The sequence below is a fragment of the Bubalus kerabau genome, chromosome X, assembly GCF_029407905.1.
Source record: "Bubalus kerabau isolate K-KA32 ecotype Philippines breed swamp buffalo chromosome X, PCC_UOA_SB_1v2, whole genome shotgun sequence".
In the NCBI taxonomy this organism is placed as follows: domain Eukaryota; kingdom Metazoa; phylum Chordata; class Mammalia; order Artiodactyla; family Bovidae; genus Bubalus; species Bubalus kerabau.
In genome coordinates, this window is record NC_073647.1 from 3,364,218 (window position 1) to 3,382,321 (window position 18,104).

At 43.9% G+C, this 18,104-nt stretch overlaps 1 pseudogene; it reads right to left on the reverse strand.

Annotated features, from left to right (window-relative positions):
- Positions 1-221: 221 nt before the first annotated feature.
- Positions 222-1,240, reverse strand: LOC129638673 (coiled-coil domain-containing protein 86-like; annotated as a pseudogene).
- Between the last annotated feature and the right edge of the window lie 16,864 nt (positions 1,241-18,104).

Consider the following 18,104-nt stretch of genomic DNA (forward strand, 5'->3'; position numbering starts at 1 on the left):
TGACCCTCTTCCCACCTCCAGTCTTCGAGGTTCCAGGCTCCCCCTGCTCCACGGAGACCTGACCGCCAGCCCTTGAAGGCTCAGAGCCCCGACTCGGGTGGTGCCCCTGTCTGGGAGCCATGGAGCCAGAGTGCCGGGTCAGCAGAGGCGTGTGGCCAGTGGCCCGAGAGCTGCCATGTGGACACGGCGCTTGGCCACAGAAGGCCTCGGCCGTCCTGAGCTCAGATCTCAGCTGCCGGCCGCTGAGGTGGTGGCTTCTGCAGCTGGGTCAGCATGTCCGGCTTCTCGATGGATTCCAGCTGCTGCTTCTTCGCCCGCTTGAGCTTGGCAGGGTTTCGAATCACTTGGACGATCTTTGCCTCCCGTTCCTCCTCCAGGCGGCGTTTCAAGTTCTCCCTGCGGCGATGCTCCTTCTCCTCCTCCAGGTGCTGGGAGAAGTCCTTGGTCAGCTTCCTCTCCTGCCGGTCTTTCATCTTTTGCTGCCGGGATGTGCGCAGGGGCTTGTCCTGAACCATCTGGGAGAACTTCGTCTCTGAGCGGTCCTTCCACAACCGCCCCAGACTTGCACTTCCCCTTTGGGATTATAGGAACCTCCTCCTCCTCCGGCTTCTTGGAAGCAGGGGCCTGGGCAGAAGAACTTTTTCACTTCTTTGGCGCGAGGCCTTCTCTTGCCGGCTGCCCGGCTGAAGCTAGCTTGCTCTGCTCCTGCTGATCCCGTGGGGAGACGGGCAACTGGGGTGTCAGCTCCTGTAGTGGCTTCGAGGGCTCAGGACCCAGAGATGCTGACCAAGGTAAGGCTCTAGTGATCCTGAGCCTGGCTGCAACTGATATCGGGGGACCCCAGGATAGGCTCCTCCTTATTCTTGTGCAATTCCAAGTCTGCTTCACCTTGGTCCTGGGAGAACTTGGGTGACTCCTCACTTGGCTTTGACTGAAGTTGGTGGAATTCAGGACTCGACTTCTGCTGGCTTTAGGGCAACTCCAGGCCTGGATCTCCCTGACCCTGGGGAGAACCTGAGTCTGGTTCCAGCTGCTTTCAAGGGGACCCCAAGCCTGGCCCCTCCAGTAGACTGGGTGATCCCAGGCTTGTCTCTGACTGATGATTGGGCTCACTCATTTCTTCTGCATTCGACTAGAATGCCACAAGGTCCTGTCTGGCCCACAGAACTGAGGTGGGGTTCTTGGGAGATTCAGTCTTTACATCTTCCAGCCTTAGGCTGCGCCTCAGCAGCATAGCCATTATTTTCAAGCCCACCTGCATGTGAGGGTTCTTATGGCCAGATCACCTCCCAAGGGTTCCACCTCCAAATACCATCATCATCTTGGAGATTAGGATTTCAACATATTAACTTTGTGGGGACATATCTATTCAAAACCATAGCTACTGGCTTCCAGTGAATCAAAGAGCTGATGTTGTCCCCAGAACAGCCCAGTTTAGAAGGAGAGTCTTCGTGTATAATTTTAACATTAAATGAGGTGGAAAACCTGGGCGAGAATCCTGAAGGACACAGGCATTCTGAGACCTTGGCCAGGAGACTTGAAGTTCCCTCATTCTTGTGCCAGGGCGTGGCCCCAGCCTCCCTGAGGTCTGTTTCTCAGGCCAAGAAGCAGCAGCTGCTGAAGGTGGACTGGACACGAATTCCTATGTATGCCTATGTGTTCCCTGCATTCCAGAAGGACTAGGACCAGGATCCTCCTCAGTGCTTTCAGGCATCCCTGCTAAGCCTTTCTGCAAGTTTCTGGCCTCCCACACTCAAGCCAGTCCAGCTCCAAGCTGCCTATCTCCCTCTGGGTACATCTTCCACTTCAGCTCTGCCATGGCCCACATCCACCACATCCTTGATCTTTCTTAAACACTGAGGGTCAGACAGCTCCCCCTGTTATGTGTTGGCACCTTGACAGGTTTCAGGCAACTCACTCAAGTCTTTTGCCTTTGATCAGAGACTACACACCTTTCATCTTAGATTCACAGAAAGCAACAGTAGACTCAGATGAATTTGACTGTTTTTCTGCCTCTGTACAGATTGATGGGACCATGTGTATTTTACCTTGGACAAGCCTGAAAACAGTAATAACAGAAATACATTTTTCACTGTCCCTTTGCCTCTCTTTGAAAGTGGAGGACAGATCAACAACAAGGTCCTACTGTGTAGCACAGGGAACTATATGCAATATCCTGTGATAAACCATCATGGAAAAGAATATAAAAAAAGAATATGTATATATTCATATAACTGAATCACTTTACTGCACAGCAGAAATTAACACAACATTGTAAATCAACTATATCTTCCCAGGTGGCTCTAGTGGTAAAGAGCCCACCTGCCAATGGAAGAGACATAAGAGATGCAGGTTTGATCCCTGGTTTGTGAGGCTATCCCTGGAGAAGGTAATGGCAATCCATTCCAGTATTCTTGCATGGAGAATCCCATGGACAGAGGAGCCAGGCAGGCTACAGTCCATAGGGTCACAAAGAATCAGACATGATGGAAGTGACTTAGCAAGTACGAAAATAAACTATACTTCAATTAAAAATATCAGTTAAAATGAAATAAAGAATAAAATTGAGGACATCAAACAAAATAGACTAAAAATATCACACATATAAATAATGTTAGAAATAGGAACAAGTGATTTATAAAATGAAAGTGATAAGACATCTATGACCACCTTTTTTGCCAATAAATTAAAAAATAGAAGAAATTGAAAAAAAGTGGAGGGGAGCCCAGTTTTCAGAGTCGTCATTCCCAACAGAGACTCTATCCTCTGTGCTATGTCAGCAATTGACAGATTTTCTACCTGTGAGAAGACTCTTGAGAGTCCCTTGGATTGCAAGAAGATCAAACCAGTCAATCCTAAAGGAAATCAACCCTGAATAGTCATTGAAAGGACTGATGCTGAAGCTGAAGCTCCAATACTTTGGCCACCTGATGCAAAGAGCTGACTTGTTAGAGAAGACCTTGATGCTGGGAAAGATTGAAGGCAGGAGGAGAAGGGGATGACAGAAGATGAGATGGTTGGATGGCATCACTGACTTAATGCACATGAGTTTGAGCAAGCTCCAGGAGATGGTGAAGGACAGGGAAGCCTGGCATGCTGCAGTCCATGGGGTGGCAAAGAGCTGAACACAACTGAGCAACTGAACAACAGCAACAACTGCCTGTGACAATAGTGTGACCTCTCATCCCTCCAGTGGCTGGCCTTTCCTCAGGCTCTTATTACTGAGCTGGATCCCTCCAAGGCCCAACCACTTTCACATGGGCCTCCCTAGTTCCATTCATGGTCACTATCACCCAGAGGGCAAGTGTTGGGTAAAAAATTCCTCAAGGGATGGTTTCCCCCCTTGTGTTGTTGCTGCCTCCCAAAGAACTCTGACTCGGGCTCTTCTCAACCCTCGTGAATGACTGTGGGTCCGTGGCCAAAACCTCTGCCAATATGGGGCTGACTTTCCTTTCCCCTTCTGCTCTCAAGAACCAGGAATAAGGACTTCCCTGGTGGTACAGTGGATAAGAATCCTCCTGCCAGTGTAGCGGACATGGGTTGATCCCTTGTCTGGGAAGATCCCACATGCCTCGGAGCAACTCAGCCAGTGCTCCACAACTACTGAGTCCACCCTCTAGAGCCCAGAAACCTCAACTACTGAGCCCATGTGCCATGTGACAGCCCATGTGACAACCACTGAAGTCCAGGCACCCTAGAGCCCGTGTGCTGCAACAAGAGAAGCCACCGCAGTGAGAAGCCCGAGCACCGAAACTAGAGAGTAGCCCCTGCTTGCTGCAACTAAAGAAAGCCTGCGCACAGCAACAAAGACCCAGTGCAACCAAAAATAAATAAAAAGAAGTTAAGTAAAGACTCTGTAATCTTTGGAAAAAAAAAAAACAAATCTGGAATAAACTTGGGTCTACTCTTAACCAAAGAGCCATTTTTCAGAGACATTCGGATAGTGGAAGGGCTCATTGTTCTACAACCAACTGTGGTCTTCTGTCTGTGGGGTCAGTCCACCCTGACCCCACAACACCCCCCAGTGCCCCAGGCCAAGCAACTGTTGGTTTCCTACATATACTTAGAGTCTGAGCACTTTAGATAGGTGGCTCTCTGGGCTCTTGGGTCTCTGTGAGCCTGGATGCTTGCTACATAAAGGAAAAAAGCAGATCAAAAACTTCGTGCCAGGTGAGTGAAATGCTCAGTGTGTAGCTTCACTGGAAGACACCCATTGCCCCCTCCTTTAGAATCTGTTGGGACATTTAAATTTTTTATGGTGCCTTCCTGGACTTTTGACGACCACAAGAGAATCCCTGGCTGTCCACGCAGTTGTGTGGCTAGGATATCCATGACAAATGGGTGCCTAAATCTTATTATGGCCACCCTCGAAAATATCCAAGAACATGGGATATGTGGGACCTGGTCTGTGAGGTGCTCTCTTCTTCATTCCAAGAAGAGGTAACTGGCTGATGTGGGGGCACCCTGCCTAACGTGTTCACCATTCAATTCTCTCTCCTCCCTCACAGCCTTCACAGTCCTAAGCCCAACCTCCACAATGGGCTTAGCTCTCCCATATGCACAAAGACACCCTGCCATCTCACTTCCCTGGTGGCTCAGTGGTAAAGAATCTGCCTGCAATGCAGGAGACTCGGGTTTGATCCCTGGATTGGGAAGATTCCCCTAGAGGAGGAAATGGCAACCCACTCCAGTATTCTTGCCTGGAGAATTTCATGGAGAGAGGAGCCTGGTGGGCTACAGTCCACTGGGTCTCACAGAGTCAGAAATGACTGAGTGATTAATGCTTTAACTTTCAGCTTGTTTAAAACTCTGACTCCTTGGGAGTTCCCTGGTGGTCCAGTGGTTAAGACTTTGCCTTCCAATGCAGGGGGTGAGGGTTTGATCCCTGGTCAGGGAGCTAAGATCCCACATACCTCTTGGGCAGAAAACTAAAACATGAAACAGAAGCAACATAGAAGTAACAAATTCAATAAAGACTTTACAAATGGTCCACATCAAAAAATCTTTAAAAATAAAAAGCAAAAACCTCTAACTTCTTAACCAATGACCACACAAGTGTTTCCCTAGGATGCAAAGTTGGGAACGCCTCTCGGATGGATGATTGGATGTCCATTCACCTTCCAAAGACCCCCCCACCCTTTCCGTGGACCCCCTCTCAGATCTCTCTCACTCAGATATGCTCCTGGAAAAGAACCAGATCTGCCCACTTCTATGAAGTCACATAGAGGGAGGGTCAAGTAGGAAATCTACTGAAGGGGAGAAAGAGCAGCCACCAGATATGACAATGGGCAGTGTGCTATGGATGCCAGCCATGTCCCAGGTGCCCCCAACACAATATTCCTTGTGTGGTCTCTCAGGATGGAGCTCCATTCATGAGATTTCTTCTCAGATGATAGTAATGGGCATTCTTTGAGTCACTGGCCTCAATGGTCTCAGAATCTCCTTCAGCCTCCAGGCTCAGGACTCAAAGTGGTTGGATTCCTACTATAGAATTTAAAGACTCTTTCATTCAATAATAAATAAATATCCGTCAAGCCCTGTGAAACTTCCATACGTGACCTGACCAGACCACAGTGGCCATCTCTGCCCCTTGCCATCTGTACACTGAAGGGCCATGTGTCTAATTCCCTAGACTTCCTGATAAAGAATCTGCTTGCCAGTGTAGGAGATACCAGAGATATGGGTTTAATCCCTGGGTTGGGAAGATCTGCTGGAGGAAGAAATGGCAACCCACCCCAATATTCTTGCCTTGAAAATCCTATGGGCAGAGGAGCCTGGCGGGCTGCAGTCCATGGGATCACAAGAGTCGGACACAATTGAGCACACACATACTGCACCAGGGACTTTGCCTTTCCAGGCACTCCCAGCTCCTGCCCCACAGAACTATCAGTATCATCAGTCAAGTTTCCCCAGTTCATTAAGATATTTATCAGCCCAGTGCTAAGTGGAAATGAATGTGAGCTTAGACACCAGGAACCTTACAAAGCAGAGGGACAGACAGCAGTCAGAAAATATGATCCTATGACAGAACCCTAAGAGTCTCAGAGAAGTAACTCACTGGACCCTGCTCTCGAGCCTGTTCCTGTGTTCCCCTAGCCCATGGTGGAGACTGGGGTTTCCTCTTTGGGAGCCATCCACAGCCTCCTGTTGGAAACCCTGATCCACAGGGTCTGGGCCCTGTTTCAATCATTTGTAAGCACGACCAACACTTGTGCATAACTTTGGGTTCGAAGTTGTTCTCTCACACATCAGAGCTCGTGACTCAGTTTCCTCCTGTATTTGGACAAGAGGAAATTATTATCCACTTGGCAAGAGAGTTTCACACTGAATGGACAGAGGTTCTGACTCTGGCACTGGGCTTTAGGAACTCCCCCAGGACTGAGCAGTAGGAGTGAAATTCATGAGCTTTTCTTGCACCTGCTACTCTGATCTTGCAGTCTGAGGTTGTAGCAGATGGTTGTAGCATTGATACCTGAAAAAGCAATCTATTCTCATCCCCTCCCTGACTTCACAATCTCAAGCCCCATGAGATCTTTATGACTGACAGTCCCTGCATAAGATCCTGCCAGTTCTCTGGCAACAAGCTGCCTCTTAAATCAAGGAGATGGGACTCTTGTGCTGTGGCAGCATCTGCTAGTGCTTCACCACAGTTGTCTCTTTCTTCTGAGTCCAACCTTAGATTTTGTTTCCTAACCTCTTTGAAAGTCGTATGGGAAGTTCTATACCACAATCAGATCTGGCCCCCAAACCCCCTCATTTGGTCCTCAGTTATTCCCTCCCCCCGATTCACCCTCACTGAGCTGGAGATGATCGTGGCTATTTGCCGAATCATAGATGGGAGAGCTGGCTCCTGAGTGATCACATAGAGCAAAGCCACCCTTGGGCCAGAACGCAACTTGCCTGGTATATGGGTACAAAGTAAGCATCTTGACTCTGAGCCATTCTCATTTGGCAGTCTGCTTGTTACAGCAGTTTAGCTTACCTTAAGAAAATTTTTTAAAAATCTCTCTTTTTCTTAGTTTTGTACCCAGAGATGGCCAAGGCCCACTTCTCAGGCTTCTGGCCTCACTCCTGAGAGCTCTGAAAAAAATGGCAGCCTTCTGAACCTCTGATGAAAAATCCTATTGTTGGAGATATATTCACTGATGATGATCATTAGCCCTTTTGGGTTATTAGTCTATGGCAACTGCTTCCTTTGCTAGAGGTCTAGAATACTCAGGGACTGGGCTGGTGGCCCCCTTCCTTCCTGTCTCACTGGCATGTGTTCTAGCACTGTTCTCTTCTATCCAGGCTTCAACAAAGGAGTAAGAGAGAGCTGGGGAACACGGGGACATTTAAATATTTAGTGGATATTTTCATGGATACTGGAGTAAGAAATTATGAATTTTGTTAGCCAGGATAATAGGATTGGTGTTAAGAAGGAAAAAAATCTCTTAGGTTTAAATATATGTAATGAAGTATTTGGGGCTTCCCAGGTGGCTCAGTGGTAAAGAATCCACCTGCCAATGCAGGAGATAGACCTGGGTTGGGAAGATTCCCCTGGAAAAGGGAATGGCACCCCATTCCAGTAGAATACTGGAGAATCCCATGGACAGAGGAGCCTGGCGGGCTACAGTTCATGGGGTCACTGAGTCAGACACAACTGAGCACTCAGCACCACACCGAGGTACTTAGGGAATAAACATCCTAATGTCCAGAATTTCCTTTAAAATACTTTAACAGAAAATCAGATGAAACAAATGTGACAGAATGTAACTGTTACACGTAAGGAATGGATGTGCAGGTGTTCATCATACAATTTTCCCTACATGTCAGTATGTTTGAAAATTTTACTAATAAAAATGAAATGTAAAATCAAAAGTTTTCATTTCTGGGAAACAGTCCTCAAATTGAAGACTTCCTGGCACAATTAAGGACACAGCAAACTAGTGTGTCCCTGTCCCTCCTCCCCCTGATGATGCTGACCTTGCCCTTCCCAAGCTCATTCGGGCACAGGGAACTACAGTCAATATCTTCTAATAGCTTATAATGAAAAATAATTTCAAAAATAATGTATGTTTATATGTATAACTGAATCACCTTGCTGTGCACCTGAAACATTGCAAGTCAACTATACTTTAATAAAAAATATATATATTAAGAAAAAAAAATCACACAAGGTAAAAGGCAGTACGTGGGTCCCCCTCAAAGCCTGTGCACCTGACTCAGCTCTTCCTGCCAACTCCCTGACTTCAGATACCTGACTGTGGAAGCACACATTTCTGATGGTGATCACCCCTGCCCTCAGCACTGGATCAGTTGGACTGGCCACCCACCCCCATACCACCTGACACTGCCATGACTTTGGAAACCTCTCACTCCTAAATCAGCTGTCCCACACATTTTATTCTGGACCCTGAACTGGTGGAGAGATCCAGAGTGCAGAGTGTTAGTGGCTCAGTCGTGTCCGACTCTTTGTGACCCCATGGACTGGGGCCTGCTAGGCTCCTCTGTCCATTCAGTTTTCCAGGTAAGAATACTGCAGTGGGTAGCCATTCCCTTCTCCAGGGGATATTCCTGACCAAGGGATTGAACTCAGATCTCTTGCAATGCAAGCAGATATCTTTACCATCTGAGCCACCAGGGAAGCCCGAACTGGTGGAGTTGTATGGCCTAAGCACACACTTCCTAGAAGCCTCCCAAATGCATGCACACCATCCCTGTAAGCTTCACAATTCCTCTAGCAGGATAGAGTCTTATCATCTCTTTTACCAAAGGTATCAAAGACCGAATGGGAAAAATGTGGGAGAGCTTCTAGCACAGGGACAGAAAGGGGACACCAGATATGAGGTCAAGGATATCCAAACCTTTACCAGCTCTTGCGGCCACTATGGAGCCTATTCTTGTCCCAAGTGCGCTGACCACCAGTCACTCTAATTGGTCCCAAGGACACAACTCTAGGCCTCTTGACTTTTGCATGCTGTTTCTCAGCTTCTTCTTTCTTGCCTGAGAGCAGGACCTGTCCCTGGCTCAGACATGCTGACCGCTTTTGGGTGCCCTGCTGCTACATTCCCAGTCTTAGTTCCAAAAATCTGCTACAGCAACTTCATCACACATTGTTGGTGTTTAACAGTTTGGAAGCTGCTTTAAAAAAAAAAAAAAAAAAAAAAGTCCAAAACACTCACTCGGAGATCCTTGCTCAGATCCTGCCAGGTTTTGTCATTGTGCATTTGTGTCTCTATCTGTACCAAGATGCTGTACAGTGAAGGTGATGGGCAATGAGAGGCAGCAGCCTGAGTTCTGCTTCCCTTACCACCTCCCATGAGGTCCTTCTGAAGCAGGCAGGGCTGCTGGAGCCTCAGTGAGGTGGAAGATAGCAGATGGAGAGGTACTTCCTGAGCCCTCAGGAGGGCTCAGTCCTTCTGACAAACTCTGTTAGTTTTGAGAAATATTTGACCTCTTGACTGGCAAACACACACATTCATTTTTCTTTGGACCTGAATGGGGTTACTTTGTGTAGCTTGAACTTTATTGTTATTTTTTAAATATTTATTTATTTACCTGCACTGGGTCTTAGTTGCAGCATGTGAGATCTAGTTCCCTGATCAAGGATCGAACCTTCGTCCCCTGCACTGGGAGCACAGTCTTAGTTACTGAACCACTAGGGAAGTCTCTGAACTTGTTTTTGTTGACATCAATTTGGGGGACGTCTCAACTCAGATTAATTTCCCCATTCACTGGGAATGTTCCCCTTTCTAGGGATCAAGTCCCTGCCCGTCACATTGGTACCCTGAGGCTCTCGTGTATTCATCCAAAGGTAAGTGATCTAAACCCGTCCTATCTCTGTGCTTCCCAAGGAGTTTTCAACTGATGATGGCAAGAGGGGAGTATTTTCTCCATTGTGAGGGAAAGGCAGGCATTCTCAGGCCACTGCCATGTTAGAGAGGCTACTCCATGGGAGGAAGCAATGAATCCAGCCCTCAAAGAAAAGCAGAGTCAGAGTGCTAACAGTCTTTGAGTCCTTCTGGTTTTCTCCATGTTCCAGGGGCAGCTAGGTCTTCCTATGGTTGTAGAGGATGCCCCAATAACTGGTCTAATATTTTTATTTGAGCATGAGCTGGTTGGAGTTTGGTTTCTATGGCTTGCAGTCAGAACCTTTTTGCTTTCCCTATTTATTAATGTCTATTATAGAGAGGGCTTCAGGAAAATATTTATGTGATGAATCAAAATCATGGGCTGCTGCCATGATTGTGTACCACTTAAGATATAGGGTTGGCCACAAACTTCCTTCCAGTTTTCATATGGAAAAACCCAGAAGAACTTTTTGGCCAACCCAATCCATTCAGAGTATGTGTTCTATTCTAATGTGATTTTGCTGTGAATTCCGAAGAAAGTGAAAGAGGAGAGTGAAAACGTTGGTTTAAAGCTCAACATTCAGAAAACTAAGATCATGGCATCCAGTCCCATCACTTCATGGCAAATAGATGGGGAAACAGTGGCTGGCTTTATTTTTCTGGGCTCCAAAGTCACTGCAGATGGTGACTGCAGCCATGAAATTAAAAGACGCTTACTCCTTGAAAGGAAAGTTATGACCAACCTAGACAGCATATTAAAAATCAGAGACATTACTTTGTCAACAAAGGTCCGTCTAGTCAAGGCTATTGTTTTTACAGGGGTCACGTATGGATGTGAGAGTTGGACTATAAAGAAAGCTGAGCATCAAAGAATTGATGCTTTTGAACTGTGGTGTTGGAGAAGACTCTTAAGAGTCCCTTGGACTGCAAGGAGATCCAATCAGTCCATCCTAAAGGAGATCAGTCCTGGGTGTTCATTGATAGGACTGATTTTGAAGCTGAAACTCCAATACTTTGGCCACCTGACGCGAAGAGCTGACTCATTTGAAAAGACCCTGATGCTGGGAAAGATTGAGGGCAGTAGGAGAAGGGGATGACAGAGGATGAGATGGTTGGATGGCATCACCGACTCAATGGACATGGGTTTGGGTGAACTCCTGGAGTTGGTGATGGACAGAGAGGCCTGGCGTGTTGTGGTTCATGGGGTCGCAAAGAGTCAGACACAACTGAGCAACTGAACTGAACCTACAAGGCTAGGAGATAACTTATACTTCGTTGTGGCTGCCTGGGTTTAATCACTGAGGGAGTAGGTAGGTTTTCAGATAAGACATGAGAACTGAGAAATCAGACCTTAAGTGATGTATCTTTTGGAACTTTGCTTTTTGGTGTCAGGACTTCAAATAACCCAGGAGTCCACATTAGAGCATTTTGTTTATATTGTAACCACACACACACACACACATATAAGTATTGTTTGGTGAATTTTTTCTTTTGATTAAATACATGCATATGTGTATATTTAATATATGTAAATTCATGCATATACATAGTCAAAAGAAAAAGTCACAAAACAATACTTAAATGTGTGATCTAGGGCATACTCTATTTTTTATTCCATTTTTGTACAAAATGTTTCTAAAATTGATCTTAGAACTCAGCAGTTCTCAAACTTTTGGGTCTCGGGGCTTCTTTATATTCTTAAAATTTGAGGACACCAGAGACTGTGTTTATGTGCATTACAGCTATTGATGTTTATTGTATTAGAAACGAAGGATGAGAGGTTTTTAAATACAAGAATATCCAAGCTCATATCCAATTACCTGACAGAGCAATGGCATAACTGCTTGGCCTTCAATCTCTGGAAAATGCCACCATACACTTGCAAATGAGATCATAGTATGATGAGAATGGTTTTGACTTCTAGAATTCCCTGAAGGATTCTCAGGAACACCAGGTTGCCTGGACCACACTTTGAAGATTTCTGTACTCAGACTTGAAAAACATGAATCTAGAAAAAGCCCAGGCTGATTATGGACAAATGGAACCCAAAAAAATTCAAATTAGCTACATTTCCTTCTCCATGTTTCCCTCTTGTTCTTCTCAAGTGAGGAAAGTATTATGGTTAATTCCTCAACAATGATTTTGCATCAGATAGTTAATCTAAGCCGATCCATGCACAGAACTCCCCTAGCAACAGGTCCACGGACAAATTGTATGTCCTAAGTTGGCTCCAACAGACTAAAGAGAATTTAAATTCCACAATTGAGAGAGAGAGGTTTTTCTCTCTCTCTGGATGTGAACAAGGAATGCTACTGGCAAAATACAGTGCTTACAAATGTTATTGCAAATAGAGTGGGGATATGAGAGAAAAAGAAAACCAACCAACTAGGGAGTTTGACAACATTGAGCTAATTACATTGTGCCTGGGGCCTCCTTTACCTCCAGTGGGCTTTGCAGCTCTGAGAAAACACATTTCCTTATTGTTAGAGTTGGGGATTTCAGTTACTTGCAGCAGAAAAGATATTGACACACTGAGATTTTCGGGACGTCTTGTTAAATATCCCATTCTGCACTTTGCTGGTTACAGAGTATTTTAAAGGGCATGTTGTGTGTGACTCTACCTAGCACAGAACCAGCAAGTTGGTAGTTTGGATAATTAGATGCAGTTGATCAGGGGACAGGAGCTAGGGTTTCAAGGACTGACTGCACCTTTCTTATACATATTCTTTTATTTATAGCTTTGTGGCAAGAAAAGTTGCATTAATGCAGACACTCTTTTCTTTGTTGATTTCGTCATTCATTTTATAAATATCTATTTATGTGATTTGCTCAGATGTGGCTTCTTCACACACCCATCCTAGCCTCCGGCACACCACATTGTAAGCATCGATCTACCCAACTAGACTGAGCTCCTTGAGGGCAGGGATTCAGTTTTACTCATTTTTATAGACCCTAGGACTCTTCATTGACTGATATGAAATAGGTTCACAATTTATGTCTGTTGAAAGAATAAATGAATGATAATGAAACGTGCTCTTTTAAAACAGAGGTCAGCAAACTCCTGACCATGGACCAAGTCTGCAATGTGGCCTACTATTCTATGGTCCAATAGCTAAGGATATTCTTTATTTTTTTAAATGGCTAAAAATTCAAAAGGAGAGCAGTATTTGTAATTTATTACATGATATTCAAATTTCACTGGCCTAAAGTTTTATTGGAACACACTGATGGTCATTCATTTACACATTCTTTACATTTTCCAACTACAACAGCAGAGATGAGTCATCATGACAAAGACCAATGGTCCAACAGAGATTAAAATATTTACATTTTTATACAAAAAGTTTGCCAACCTGTTGAGGTGGCAAGAATACACATAAGAACTGTACAAAAAAGATCTTCATGACCCAGATAATCACGATGGTGTGATCACTCTCCTAGAGCCAGACATCCTGGAATGTCAAGTCAAGTGGGCCTTAGAAAGCATCACTAGGAACAAAGCTAGTGGAGGTGATGGAATTCCAGTTGAGCTATTTCAAATCCTGAAAGATGATGCTGTGAAAGTGCTGCACTCAATATGCCAGTAAATTTGGAAAACTCAGCAGTGGCCACAGGACTGGAAAAGGTCAGTTTTCATTCCAATCCCAAAGAAAGGCAATGCCAAAGAATGCTCAAACTACCGCACAATTGCACTCATCTCACAAGCTAGTAAAGTAATGCTCAAAATTCTCCAAGCCAGGCTTCAGCAATACGTGAACCGTGAACTTCCAGAAGTTCAAGCTGGTTTTAGAAAAGGCAGAGGAATCAGAGGTCAAATTGCCAACATCCGTTGGATCATGGAAAAAGCAAAAGAGTTCCAGAAAAACATCTATTTCTGCTTTATTGACTATGCCAAAGCCTTTGACTGTGTGGATCATAATAAACTGTGGAAAATTCTGAAAGAGATGGGAATACCAGACCACCTGACCTGCCTCTTGAGAAACCTATATGCAGGTCAGGGAGCAACAGTTTGAACTGGACATGGAACAACAGACTGGTTCCAAATAGGAAAAGGAGTACATCAAGGCTATATATTGTCACCCTGGTTATTTAACTTCTATGCAGAGTACATCATGAGAAACGCTGGGCTGGAAGAAGCACAAGCTGGAATCAAGATTACTGGGAGAAATATCAATAACCTCAAATATGCAGATGACACCACCCTTATGGCAGAAAGTGAAAAGGAACTAAAAAGCTTCTTGATGAAAGTGAAAGAGGAGAGTGAAAAAGTTGGCTTAAAGCTCAACATTCAGAAAACTAAGATCATGGCATCTGGTCCCATCACTTCATGGCAAAATAGATGGGGAAACAGTGGAAACAGTGGCAGACTTTTATTTTCATGGGCTCCAAAATCACTGCAGATAGTGATTGAAGCCATGAAATTAAATGACATTTACTCCTTGGAAGAAAAGTTATGAGCAACCTAGATAGCATATTGAAAAGCAGAGACATTACTTTGCCAACAAAGGTCCATGTAGTCAAGGCTATGATTTTTCCAGTGGTCATGTATGGATGTGAGAGTCGGACTGTGAAGAAAGCTGAGCGCCGAAGAATTGATGCTTTTGAACTGTGGTGTTGGAGAATACTCTTGAGAGTCCCTTGGACTGCAAGGAGATCCAACCAGTCCATGCTAAAGGAGATAACGCCTGGGTGTTCATTGGAAGGACTGATGCTAAAGCTGAAACTCCAATACTTTGGCCACCTCATGCAAAGAGTTGACTCATTGGAAAAGACCCTGATGCTGGGAGGGATTGGGGGCAAGGAGGAGAAGGGGACGACAGAGGATGAGATGGCTGGATGGCATCACTGACTCAGTGGACATGAGTTTCAATGAACTTCAGGAGTTAGTGATGGACAGGGAGGCCTGGTGTGCTGTGATTCATGGGGTCCCAAAGAGTCGGACACAACTGAGCGACTGAACTGAACTGAACTGAATATTGTAATGATTCCTGCTTTGTTTGCTTTTGACAGAGCTGTGGCCTTTATTCTCATTTTTTAAAGTTCAGTCTTCATTTATCATAGTCCCATTGCCAAATAACATGCAAGGTGAAGAAGCATTGGGCTGATTAGTGGAGACAGCAAGGAATACTAAATTTAAATAGAGAATGAATACATCCCTAAAACTACCACTTAATACAAAAACCTGTAATCACCTTTAAAATACTAATAAAAAATAGAGAATGAACTATCTACTCTGAGATTTTAATTATACAAATTACTTAATTCATTGATGAAATAAATATTTTAATTACCTAGTATCACCTTGTTAGGGGAAGCACACTGACTGAAACCGCCCACCCTGGCCCAGCACCACAGTAACCATTTGCATGAGTTGTTTTATGACAGGAGGTCCTGGTAAGGAACACAGAACTAATAAGCCACCACCAACCAGAAGAGTTCAGGAAAGGTCAAAAGGAGACGCCACATGTCCGACCACCTCCCAGAATCCTTCTCTCTGGCATCAATCTTGGCTGAACAAGGCGTGCACCACCAGGAAGGACTCTGACTCAGAATGATTTGCTAAAGACAACCTGGAAACTAATCTGATCACCGTAAAACCCGAGCCATGGCAGAGCAGTTCTCCTGGGTTCCCTTATCCTACTGCTCTCCACCCAGGTGCCCCTTCCCAATAAAATCTCTTGCTTTGTCAGCACATGTGTCTCCTTGGACATTTTATTTCTGAGTGTTAGACAAGAGTCCAGTTTTGGGCCCTGGAAGGGGTCCCCATTCCTGAAACACTATTACTTAATTCAATGGACATCTGATTTGATCACATTAATATTTTAATATTTTTACACTGATATAAACCCAATATATTGCTGAGTAGTTAAACCTCACTTAATACAGGGGTTAGAAGTCTTACTCTAAATACTGTATTGACATATTTTGTATCAGTAATTAAAATGCACAGATGTTCTAGAATGTATTTCATATCAGGAAATGATATATTAATATATCAAAAAATATACTGTCATACAAAATTATTTATACTGATTTGAAATGATAATAGTGTAAAAGCAAAATACATTTAGCTCTAGTTACTGACATGGGGGGAGATGAATGACTTTTTTCTTCCCTTTTATTTACCAATTTTTCTCTATTATGCCTGTTTATAACTACCAAGAGTTTTAAAATACTGCATGATTTGATCCATTAAAAATAAAATTCCTGGAATCCTTGTGAACTTATTTCACATTTACTTTGCTGCCCACATATTCCAAGAGTTCTCTGATATGGAAAGGACTAAATCTGAGGTCTGGTGCCTTGAAAATAAAACACACAATAGCCAAGAATAAAATTAGAGGCAGAGCCAACTTTTCCAGAGTAAGGTAAAAGAAGTCTGCTTACCATTCTTGGGCGGGGGTGTGGGGTGGTGGGGAGCGGGGGAATACACAAAGGCGCTTGAAATGGAAAAAAAGGTCACAGACTAATTAAATAAAATACCACTTAATTGCCTTGTGGGCCACTGGCTCAGGGGCTCATGAAAGGGAGTTATTTTAGCAACTTCTGAAGAGACAATACATACATATATATTTTTAAGTCGCTAAAGTTACATGAGAGAGGAAACAGGTTCGGGTCATCATCTTTCTTTTCAGGACAAAACTTGATTATGAGATAAAAATAAAAAAAAATTTTGAAATAAGCAAAGTACCTTTTTTCATTCATCTTCTGCACTCTACCAGCCTTGACCAGGAAGGGAAATGACAACCCTTTTGAGATTTAATACATTAAACATTTAATACATTATATTAACATAACATTAAACATTTACTACATTATAACTCAATAACTCCTTTTTCAAGTAAAACAAGAACCTAAGAAAGGCAAATTGAGAAATGTTTGTAAAGTCAACCAATGACTGGCATATATTTTTATAAAGAAAAATGGTTAATTTGCAATAAAGGAAAATGTGTAGTAGTTTACCAGCTGTTGGAATTGTTTAATAACAGCACTTGTGTGACGTGCATTGTTGTTCTAAATAACATATGGCATGGATGCAGAAAAGGTAAGCTGTCAAACAGAATCTGTGTGCTTTGTTATTCCCCTTGGCAAACTGGGAACAAATCACAGACCCTATTTCCTCTTCTTTCTGGGCATGTGGCTGTCTGATATTTTCCAGTCCCCTTTGGGCTTCTGGGTGGACACAGGACTGATTTCTGACCAGCAGAATCTGGGTAAATGTGATGTAAGCCTCTTTCAACCCAACATCCCTCATGCCTTCAATGCTCCATTTTTCTTCTGCTGACTGAATGGAGAGGATTCCGAAGACCCTTAGAGGAGAGTTGCCTGACCAGGAATACTCACACTGGACTCTGGTGGGACCTCAGTCTGTCTTGTACATGCTCCCACATTTGGGCAGTTGTTAACTCTGTGCAAATGGTTGAATCCATTCTGCCTATAAACAGAGAAGTGAAAATATGTGACCAGTTACTGTGACTTAAGAAATAGAGACATAGAGGTAGAGAACAAATGTATGGATACAAAGGGGGAAACGGGTAGGGTTGGAGGAATTGGGAGATTGAGATTAACACATACACTATTGATACTATGTATAAAATAGATAACTGACAAGAACCTATTGTATAGCACAGGGAACTCTACTTAATGCAGTGTGGTGGCCTGAATGCAAAGGCAGTCCAAGAAACAGGAGATATATGTATACATATAGCTGATTCACTTTGCTATACAGTAAAAACTAACACATTATGAAGCAACTATACCCTAATGAAAACTAATTAGAAAAAAGAATAATCCTGCCAAAGAGGGTCTTTCAAATTCAAACTAGGCCTCTCCTAACATTCAAAAGTACCACTAATGGGAAAATGGTTTTCTTTGTTATGATTAACTCAAGACAAAGGTAGTGACAGGGTACTGCCAATTACCCACTGGTTAAGAACTTTGGTGATACTCGTTGGTCTGAAATAGCTCAAAATTTTAACCTGGTCATTTAACCTGGTCATTTTCAGATGAAGTAGGAAAAATCATACACATGGCCCTAACATAATGATCAGACAATAACCTACAAAAACTTTTTCTTTATAATCCTTGGTTGAGAACAAATCTCTTAGGTTATTTTACATGATCTCTTCTTGTTAGACAAGATGGATCTTCTCAAAGAGCAGGGAAACTGACCTCAGAAATTCCATTGCTCTTGTGGTTTAGACATATTACCCTGTGGGGATGCAGAGAGGCCAATGAGCATCTTCTACAAACTATTTTAAGTGAAAGTTG